Source organism: Staurois parvus, unplaced genomic scaffold (assembly GCF_062004578.1).
Source record: "Staurois parvus isolate SC_StPar_1 unplaced genomic scaffold, SC_StPar_1.0 ptg000543l, whole genome shotgun sequence".
Classification (NCBI taxonomy): Eukaryota; Metazoa; Chordata; class Amphibia; order Anura; family Ranidae; genus Staurois; species Staurois parvus.
In genome coordinates, this window is record NW_028318339.1 from 590,418 (window position 1) to 600,094 (window position 9,677).

The following is a 9,677-nucleotide window of genomic DNA, read 5'->3' on the forward strand; positions in this document are numbered from 1 at the left end:
AAGGGCTTAGGCAGCTTTTAAAAATGGACAAATAGCAAAATCACAGAATTTTTGCAAAGAGACTGAGTAGTTAAAAGCTACCTTAGTTACCAGATGGAAGAAAAAAATGTGTTAATTGTACTATTAATAAAAACCTGGCTCTGATTAAGCATGCTAACTATGACTAAATCACACTGCTTTAACCATGCCCATGGTTGTCACAGTGCTCTACACATGCTGCAACACAACCTCCCACTGCATTATGTGGCAATCCAGCAGAAAGTGGTGGTCATTTCTGCCCAGTGTGTACAAATGTATAGGCATGACACTACTGCTCTAAGGCTAGCTTGACACAACACTGCAGTAAAGCACATTAACTGCATTGGTGAGTTGCAATACTATACATTTTAATTGGCACCACAACGCACAATAGTGCACTAGCATGGGTTACGTTGCACTGTGCCCAAAAAATAGTGAAAAAGTGAAGCACTTTTTGTTTGTTCTGGCGTGTTGGTAGCCCATTCGAATTAATGGGCTGCCTTAACATAACGCACATAAATATGATTACATTAACACAAAGGACAGGTATGAAGAGACCCAAAGGCTTCATGTGTAAGACTATAGGGGTTGGTGAATTTCAAACATTTGGGAATGATATGGAACAAGGCTTTCCAACTGCTCCAATTCCAATCACTATACCCGACCCCCCACCCAAATGAGCCTCAGATCAGAAGTGGGGGTTCAAGTTGGCACCTAGGACTTTGCCTAATATGAGTAACCATTTTTTTGGACAATCAGGGTCTACCGTTTTACACATTACTGGCATTAAATTGTGTGATCATGCTTAGAGAAGCATAACCCATAAAGATGGCTTCAAGACTGGGCAGGTGAGTGACTAAGTTGAACTACCTAACTGTAGGACAGAATTTGGAGTCAACAATCGGCTTTGCTGTCTGGCAGCTTTTCATGGATCACAAGAATGTATGAACAGAATTGTAAAGCCTATTTTTATTTAGTGTATTTCATGCAGTTCTGCTTTAAGAGAGAAAACAGTGTAGTACTATGGCACATGGAAGCTTGTGCTGGATTGGAAAGTTTCCTACCCGCTACATTAGGACTACACTGATACAGTCACAGGAATCACTTTGAAAACAAAACTCCAGTCATCTATCTCTGCAGTGTTTAGTCATTTGAAGAACATGAGGTCAGGCAATAGATGTGTATACATATGTGACAAATACAATAAAAAGCTAAAGCGAAGTTATAATGTACCCAACAATGTACATAACGTTAGAGCACCTTTTCACCTCAAATAATGGTGCCTGACAAACATATTTACTGTGAGAACTTACAAGAACGACATCTGTAAAAGCTTTGATTGTGTCTCTGCTCAGTGGTGGATCCTAGGGAGCAGCGCTACTCCATACAGCTCAATATTAGTTTCCCTGTGGGAGCAAACACAGCCAAAACAGTAGAAACTTCAATGGCCCAGTCTTGACGTTTAAATTATGTGTCTTGCTCAGTGGTGGTCGGGTTTCAGCCTTACTTACACTGGCCATGCCTCTGAGCGCTGAACACGTTGTACTTCTGGGCACTCCAGATAGCTTGCAGTTATGGAATATGACAGCACTGGAGGATAATGGGTTCCTGGTAACTTCACATTTGATTCTTCTCAAATGTTTGGCAATTAATTTGCATCTTTTTTTCTCAACATGTTTCTTGCGACCCTGTTGACTATTTGCAACAAAACGCTTGATGGTTCTGTGATCACGCCCCAATATCTTAGCAATTTCAAGAGTCAAGAGTGATGCATCCTTCTGAAAGACTTTTTACAATTTTTCACTATTCAGAGTCAGTCTAATCTCTTTTTTGGCCCATTTTGTCTGAGTTAAAGAAGCTGCCTAATAATTATGCACACCTTGATATAGGGTGTTGATCTGCTTAGGCCACACATCCCCTCATTACACAAATACACGTTTTCTGATATGCTTAAATCCAATAAGCATTCAGGTTTACACAGCTTGGAGATGGGCACTATGCATAAAAAATATGAGTTGGTCAAAAGACTCGCTTGCCTAATAATTGTGCACACAGTGTAGTCCTTAAGTACTCCCCAACAAGGTATGTTTACAGAATTTTTCTCAGATAAAAGAGTTGTGGTAAATACTCAGCAAATGAAACACATTAAATCATATGCTCTGTCATATGGGAGTAAGACTGATGCAGTCCCTGTACAGCAGGGAGATAGAAAAAGCAGCACAAAAAAAATAGTTTCATGTGCTGACAAAAAACCTGTTGACAGTAGGATAACAAATGCCAGAGAGATGAACTCATCACTGTGCGGCTTCCCCTGCACTGTCTAGTCATAGGCTCGGCACCATGGAAGGGGCTTGAATGATGCGGTTTGTTATTCAAGTCAGAAACAGGGCGGACTGACCATTTGGAAACTCGGGCACTGCCCGAGGGCCCGGGGTCAGTAGGGGGCCCCATGAGATGCCCCTGGTACCTTTTTCATAGACGTTTTTGAGTTTGGGCAAGGACACAGGGGCCCCATGATCCCCTATTGCCCGGGGCCCCATGAGTTGTCAGTCCGCCCCAGTCATAAAACATAAAATCGACTGGCAGAAAACAAGATCTGCAAGGGATAGCTCCAGATAGAAGGAGGTGAGTATTGAAACAATATATATATATTTTTTTTTTATTATTTTTTTTGGCTGGAGTGCTACTTTTACTCCATGCACAAAGTTGTATGTAGTTGGCGCCTGGGCATTAAATTCTTCAATTAAAATGGTGACAGTCAGGTACTTTTGTAACTTTCTTCAGAATATTTCACAATTGAGTCATACATCAGACAACGTTATATCCTATGTTAGAAAGACTCCTATCAGCAAGAGCTACAGTCCTTTGTAGGTCGAACTTTAGTTTTCCATGGGATACCATTGTCTCATAGGCCTGATGGCTGCCCCTTTCAAGCCTCTTCCTTTACTGAAAAACTGTTTTATGGCACTGCCCGTTCAATGTGATCTTTAATTCGTTACCATGAACTCTATGTTTTCAATATAACACCGGAAGCTCTTCAGGGCAGAGAATCCTTTGTCGCAGCTAGCAGCACAGTAGTGCACTCTCCTCTCCCAGCAGTGCCCAGTATCTATTGATTGTAAACTCTAAAAAGTATAACCTTTCATACCTTCCATCTACACTCTGCTGTTAACTTTGCTGTCTGCTGTACTCCCTACTGCAAAGGGCTGTAGAATAAATTGACAAGAAATATATAAAAGAAGTTGAAAATGCATGACGATGAATTTAAAAACCCATTTAGATCCCATTTAATTAATTTATTTCAGGTACTTATATAGTGTTTTTAATTTACGCATCGCTTTTACATATATATTGTACATTCAAATCAGTCCTTAACCCTCAAGGGGTGTACAATCTAACGTCCCTAACTCACATTCATACATACACATACTAGGGCCAATTTAGACAGGATCCAATTCACCTACCAGCATGTCTTTGGAGTGTGGAAGGAAACCGGAGTACCCGGAGGAAACCCACGCAGGCACAGGGAGAATATGCAAACTCCAGGCAGGTGGCGCCATGGTTGGGATTCAAACCAACGACCCTAGTACTGCCAGGAAGAAGTGCTAACCATTTAGCCACTGTGCTGCCCGTTTAATGTTGTGTTTTAACACCTGTATTCTGATGTGCTAAAACACGTTTTATGTCCAATTTGTTTTGCATTTTAGTGTGTTGGGAGACCCATAGAAGTCAATGGCAAAACAGCAAAATGCATATAAAAAGGTGTTTTAATGCACTGGCAACAGCTATAACCAAACCTTAGTCAATAGTTGTTAACCCTATCCATTCCAAATTCTAAAATTAAAAATGCATTCAAAAAGCTCATCAATATGTGTGAAAACGTGTCATTGTCCAAAGGAAAGGCATAATCACACATGATAACACACCTGCCTATTGCAAAATATTGCACTTCTATCCAGTATGCATGAATCTAAATGGGCACCCCTAAGGACAATAGCATAAACTGTACTATCAATTACTCACAATACAGAGGGATCTGTGTATAAAACAATTTCCATGTGAGTGTCTTAAATCAGAGTTTCTCAACCTTTTTGAAAACAAAGGAACCCTTGAAATAACCTTCTGGTCTCAGGGAACCCCTGGTAAAAATATTACACAACACGATAGGTGTTAAAAAAAAATCTACATGACACATTAGTGTGATGGTCAGTGGCAAGAATGCTCCTTACACTTGTGGTCATTGGGAATTAATACCCCCCTTACAGATAGTTCAAAAGATCAATTATGTCAGTGGGAGAATGTATCTGAGAGGCAGAAATTGCTCATTGCTCAAAGGTTAGCACTTCTGCCTAGCAGTACTAGGGTTGTTGGTTCGAATCCCAACCACAGCACCACCTGTCTGGAGTTTGCATGTTCTCCCTGTGCCTGCATGGGTTTCCTCCAGGTACTCTGGTTTCCTTCCACACTCAAAAGACATGCTGGTAGGTTAATTGGATCCTGTCTAAATTGGCCCTAGTATTTGTAAGTATGAATGCAAGTTAGGGACCTTAGATTGTATGCTCCTTGAGGGTTAGGGACTGATGTGAATGTACAACATATATGTAAAGCACTGCGTAAAATTGATGGTGCTATATAAGTATCTGTAATAAATAAAATAATACTTCCATCCAATGGCCAAATTGGTATTGAGGTATTTCAGAAAAATACAGATACTCCTCACTTAACCCCCCTAGCGGTATGATTATGTCAATATTTCTGTGCTCAAAGTGGTACATTTTTATGCATGGAAATGTCTTTTTTTTATTGTAGGCCTGTAATTTTTAGGAATAACTCACTGAAATTTGTCCGAACAAGAGTCTAGTAAACATCCCGGGTATGATAAAATTTGAAACACGAAATCATAAATTATAATATAATAAATAATCATAAAAAATAAAATAAATTTAATTCAATAATATAATCAAACCAAAAACACTGAAATTTTAAAGATAGCGCCAAGTTCGTACATCGCTGAGCAAAGTCGCAAAATCGTTTTCAGTGTCTGATGACGAATTTCCCCACGAATCATGATCACTCAATTCTGCAAGTAGTTCTAATTAACTATTGCTGTTCTCTAGCTGGTCTAAAATCGCTTTTGACCTAAAGGGATGCTTTTTGGACGCCATGGACTTTTCACAGTTTCCAGGCAGAAAGAACGGTAAAAATGCAGGCAGGGCACAGGACAAAGCACTCGGGACAAAATATATGTGAAATGGTTTGATACAGTAATGTTTTAATATGTGATTTTAGTGTATTGAGTGAATGTCACTTTTAAAATTTTTGAATTTCCATCCGGTTCCGTCCCCCGAACGTCCCGATGCTCGCATGGAACGGAACCCGGAAGACGGATGTCGGCATCGGCCGGAGGAGATGGCCGGGGACACTGCAGGGGGGACATCGCGGGAGTGCAGGACAAGGTAAGTGAAACAGGGATCTTGGAGCAATGCTGCAGGGTATTCCTGCGTGTAGCTCGGGGTTACCGCTTTTGGCACTGAAAGTTTACCCCGAGCTAAACTCAGGAATACCGCCAGGGAAGTTAACTAAATTCCATTCCTACGACTCGGTCGTTAAGAAAATTGGGTAGTTAGCAAGGAAACGTATATAGTAAACATATTGTTGGAGAGCTGGTCGAAAGTCTGAGAGACGGTCATTAAGCAAGGAACTGTATCCATTGGAGAACAGGTCGTAAGTCTGAGCGGTCCCTAAACAGGTAGGTCACCAAGTTAGGAGTATCTGTACTGTGTTATGGCCATTAGAATGAGCTGACAATCAAAGAGGATAATCAACAATAGAGTAATCATTCAATGTGCCTTTGTGAATGCTGAACACATCTGGCAAAGTTTTTATTAACAGACTGCTTAATGTATAATGGCTGCATAGCCTGCAATGGTCCCCAGATTATAGGTTTGGTCTCCAAAGTCAAAAGATATGTGGCCAACCAGAAATACAAAAGTTCTAAACTACATTTTCTTTGTGCAAACGGTTTATAATCGTTTACTGCAATCACATTTAGGCTCTGTTCACACCAATTACTTTTTTTGTGCTTTTTGTAGAAACGCACTACATTCCATTTAACATAGTTTCCTATGGAACATGTTCACATCTATGCTTTTTTGAGCTGCTGCATTTTTGGAAAGGGTAAGGGACTTTTTTTTAAAAGCAAAAAGCAGCATTTTTGCTACAATGGAGTTCAATGGAGAAGCTGCTGAAGTGCATGGTAGTACATTCTTGCCGTGTTTCACATTTTTATTCTGCCCAGCAACAAAAAAGATTCCACTTTAACAAAAAAAACAAAAAACTGAACAAAAAATGCAAAATGCGGTAAAAACATGTAAAAACCGCGTGTAGAAAAAAAACCGCAAAACGAACTGCTAAAAGCACTGCAAAACGAACAGAAACTAAACTACAAAGGTGTGAACGGAGCCTTAATGGTACAATTCAGGCAAAAATTAAACCTAAGCTTTCAAATTCAGCCAACACATCTCACCGGTCCCGTGCTCCTGCCAGTAATATAACATCCTGGAACCACCAACTGCTCAATCGTGAATATCCAGACTCAATCTGACCCATTGTCAGTTCCTTGCTGTCTCGGACTCAGAAAGATGCACAGCACAAAATTAAATGACTATAACATCGTTCATGTAAGGATTTCACATAACAAAAGCCTGGACTGCAATGAACTCTGATTAAAGTAAACAGAATGGACTTTCCAACTTCAGACAGTTGCAAGGTTTCCTGGAAAGCACCTGCAGTTAGTTGGTTGTCTTTAATTGTTACCTCGAGCTGTTCTTTAACTGAACAACAGGTACTCTCGAGCCTTGCCCTGAGCATACTTTGAGCATACTAACCTTTGTTGATTTCTGTCAGGATGTTACTATATTGTGGAGAAAATTGTTCAAGCCAAAGTAACTCTGCTTGAAACAAAAAGATAAAATCCACAGTTAAGTTTCAAGGAGGAAAAACAAATCAATTATATGCAAGCTAGAAAATGGTTTGTCCAAAAGTTTCTGATTATGACGAAGAGCAAGGAAACACGAGAACCATTTTTCTTTTAACAATGACCAAATTTACATCTGATCGCCCAATGCCCTGTATAATTAACGAGGCCTGATATAATGGGTTTTTCTCAGTCCGCGGCGGGGCCCTGTAATCAATGTCCATTTGCAATTTCATTATGAAATAATACATTTGGGTACATTAATTGATTATTTTGCTACGACTATGGCTGTAATAAAGCAAATGTGTCCTACCTACCCATATTATTGCTGGAAAGTGATTGATGTAAATAGGAGTTTGTCAAGAACTCGGGGGCAAATATTGATTTGCAGATATGAATGGAGTAAAAAGGAAAAAAAACTGCTGCAGTCCCTGGTGCAGACAGAAAACCGTGCTCATTGTATTGGTGTTTAAGAAAAATTATGTATGTTTAAACAGAATGTAATGTGCTCTGCCAGTTGTAATAGATTATGTAGACATCCCCAAACATTGACTAAATTCATCAAACTAAGTTTGTCATTGCTATAAAACACCAAAACGGAAGAGAAAAACTGTCACAATCTAACCAATTTAAGTGAACATATGATGAAATGATAAAAGTCCTAATTAGGAGTTTACTTTAGTGAACAGAAAACGTTAAAATGATCAGTAGAGCCAAATATATATGCAGCTCAACCAATTATTACATAGCACCAACAATTTACACAGCACGATACATATATTGGACATTCACAACAGACCCTGCTCTCAAAGAGCTTAAGCCCCATACACATGGGCCGAATATCGGACAGTATCGGCCAGTTAAATAGAAACTGGCTGACATGCAGCTGTCAAAGGGGCATGACTGAAAAAGGTCTGACGATCAGCTGAGAGAGCTGACTGATGTGTTTTGGCGGTGGACCATAACCCTGTAAGAACACAAGAGCTCAGCAGGGAGATTGCTGTACTAACATTGGATTGTTCGAACAGGATCTGCTCCCGAGCTCTTCATTAAAAAAACAAAAACAAAAAAACAAAAAAAAAACAAATACGGATAGTGTGTACTAGACTTTACTATGGAAGGACTCTTCCTCAGAAGCATACACACACATAATATGGCCATTTTAGACAGGCTGAGACAGACTTTGTATGGTGAAGGGGGGAGGGTGGTTAACAGGACCACCCAAAGGAAACCCTAAGAAGCATATCTGCAAGCATGAACATGCAAACTCCATGCAGGCAGTGTTGTGGTTGGGATGCGTAGCAAAAATGCAAAGTCAATGTGCTGCCATGCCATTTTATGCTAATATGGACATGTACAGGTCAAGTTTAGCCTAGTCTTCTCCCCCTCCTGAAACTCCCTACTGGTCAGTGAAGCTGTAAGAGGGGATATGGCAGCGCTAAGCTCAACCATTACTGCTAAATGGAAATTTGCACATATTTTCAGCTCCTCTTTTTTTTTTTTTTTTGGCTCTGGGCTTGTGATAGCATCAACTTCCTGGCTCCCTTCTTGTGTCAGGAAGGTTGTTCTCGGTCAATGGATTTCTCATTGCTGACCCCTGCCTAGTTCACAAATTGTTCTTCAAATTTCCACCTGAACTTGACCTTGGATTATTTACTGAACTACACTTGCTCACAATTTTCCCCTGACCCCAGCATTGTCTACTGAAATACTTGTTTGGTACTTGCCCTGACCTTGGAACTGTTTTTGACTAAATTTGCTAGCTACCTGCCCTGAATGTAGACTTTCCCAGAATTCTGCAAACAAAACTGTCTACTACTTGACTGACCTCGAGACTACAGATACCCTTTCCTGGTCTCATTTGCTCAGTCCTAGTGCTATCTAGTCAGGAACAATAGCATTGTGTTCTAAGACCTGGGGTCAATCAAGTACTGGCTGCTTTACTGGAACAGGGACTGATTAAGGCAAAAGAAACACCAGCCAGCTATAGTTGCTGACTTAGACATTGGGCTGTGCATTACACCTATATATCTGAATCCAAAGATCACCTTTCCATGCCATTTTCATATTATTTTATCTTTATACTCCATTTTTTTCATCATATACTCTGATTATGCAATAGTAAAAATTTTATGGACTATTTCAAAGTGTACTGTGCCCTTTGATTACTGTGAAATGAAGTATATTGGCAACAGGAACAGAGGTAGAACTTTGGGAACAGAGAGTTTCCAAATCTGCCTTTCACAAAAAAGTTCTCTCACAAATCCTGTAGCTGCAAGCTATCCCCGATTTCCTTGGATATTCCAAATATATATTGTCCCCAATATTAATTCTTTTCTTTTCTTTTACATTTAGCTAAAGACATGAGCATTACAATTTGCTTTCACAACAACGACAACTTCCTGGCAGATCAATAGCAGTGGAGAAAGCAGAAAGATGTCGGAAAAATACATCATGACAACTCTGGAAGACAAAGAAATGTGGTAGAAAACAAACAGGAGCCATTGATAAACTACATAGTGATCCAAGATTCATTCATACAAATTTCACTGGTTTTCAGAAATAACCAGCTGTACCATAAATACTTTTTTATGTGCATAATTAGATTCCAGTTCTGCCATGTAATAATGTTTTATGAGCTTTTGTGGGCAATAGTTGATTTCATTCAAAGAGTAAGTGAAGC

General features: G+C 39.8%; 1 protein-coding gene across 1 annotated transcript in view; it reads right to left on the reverse strand.

The window, feature by feature from the left end:
• Positions 1-9,677, reverse strand: part of LOC149451275 (ADP-ribose glycohydrolase MACROD2-like) — a 750,194-nt gene that overhangs the window by 391,368 nt on the left and 349,149 nt on the right. The window lies entirely within an intron of this gene.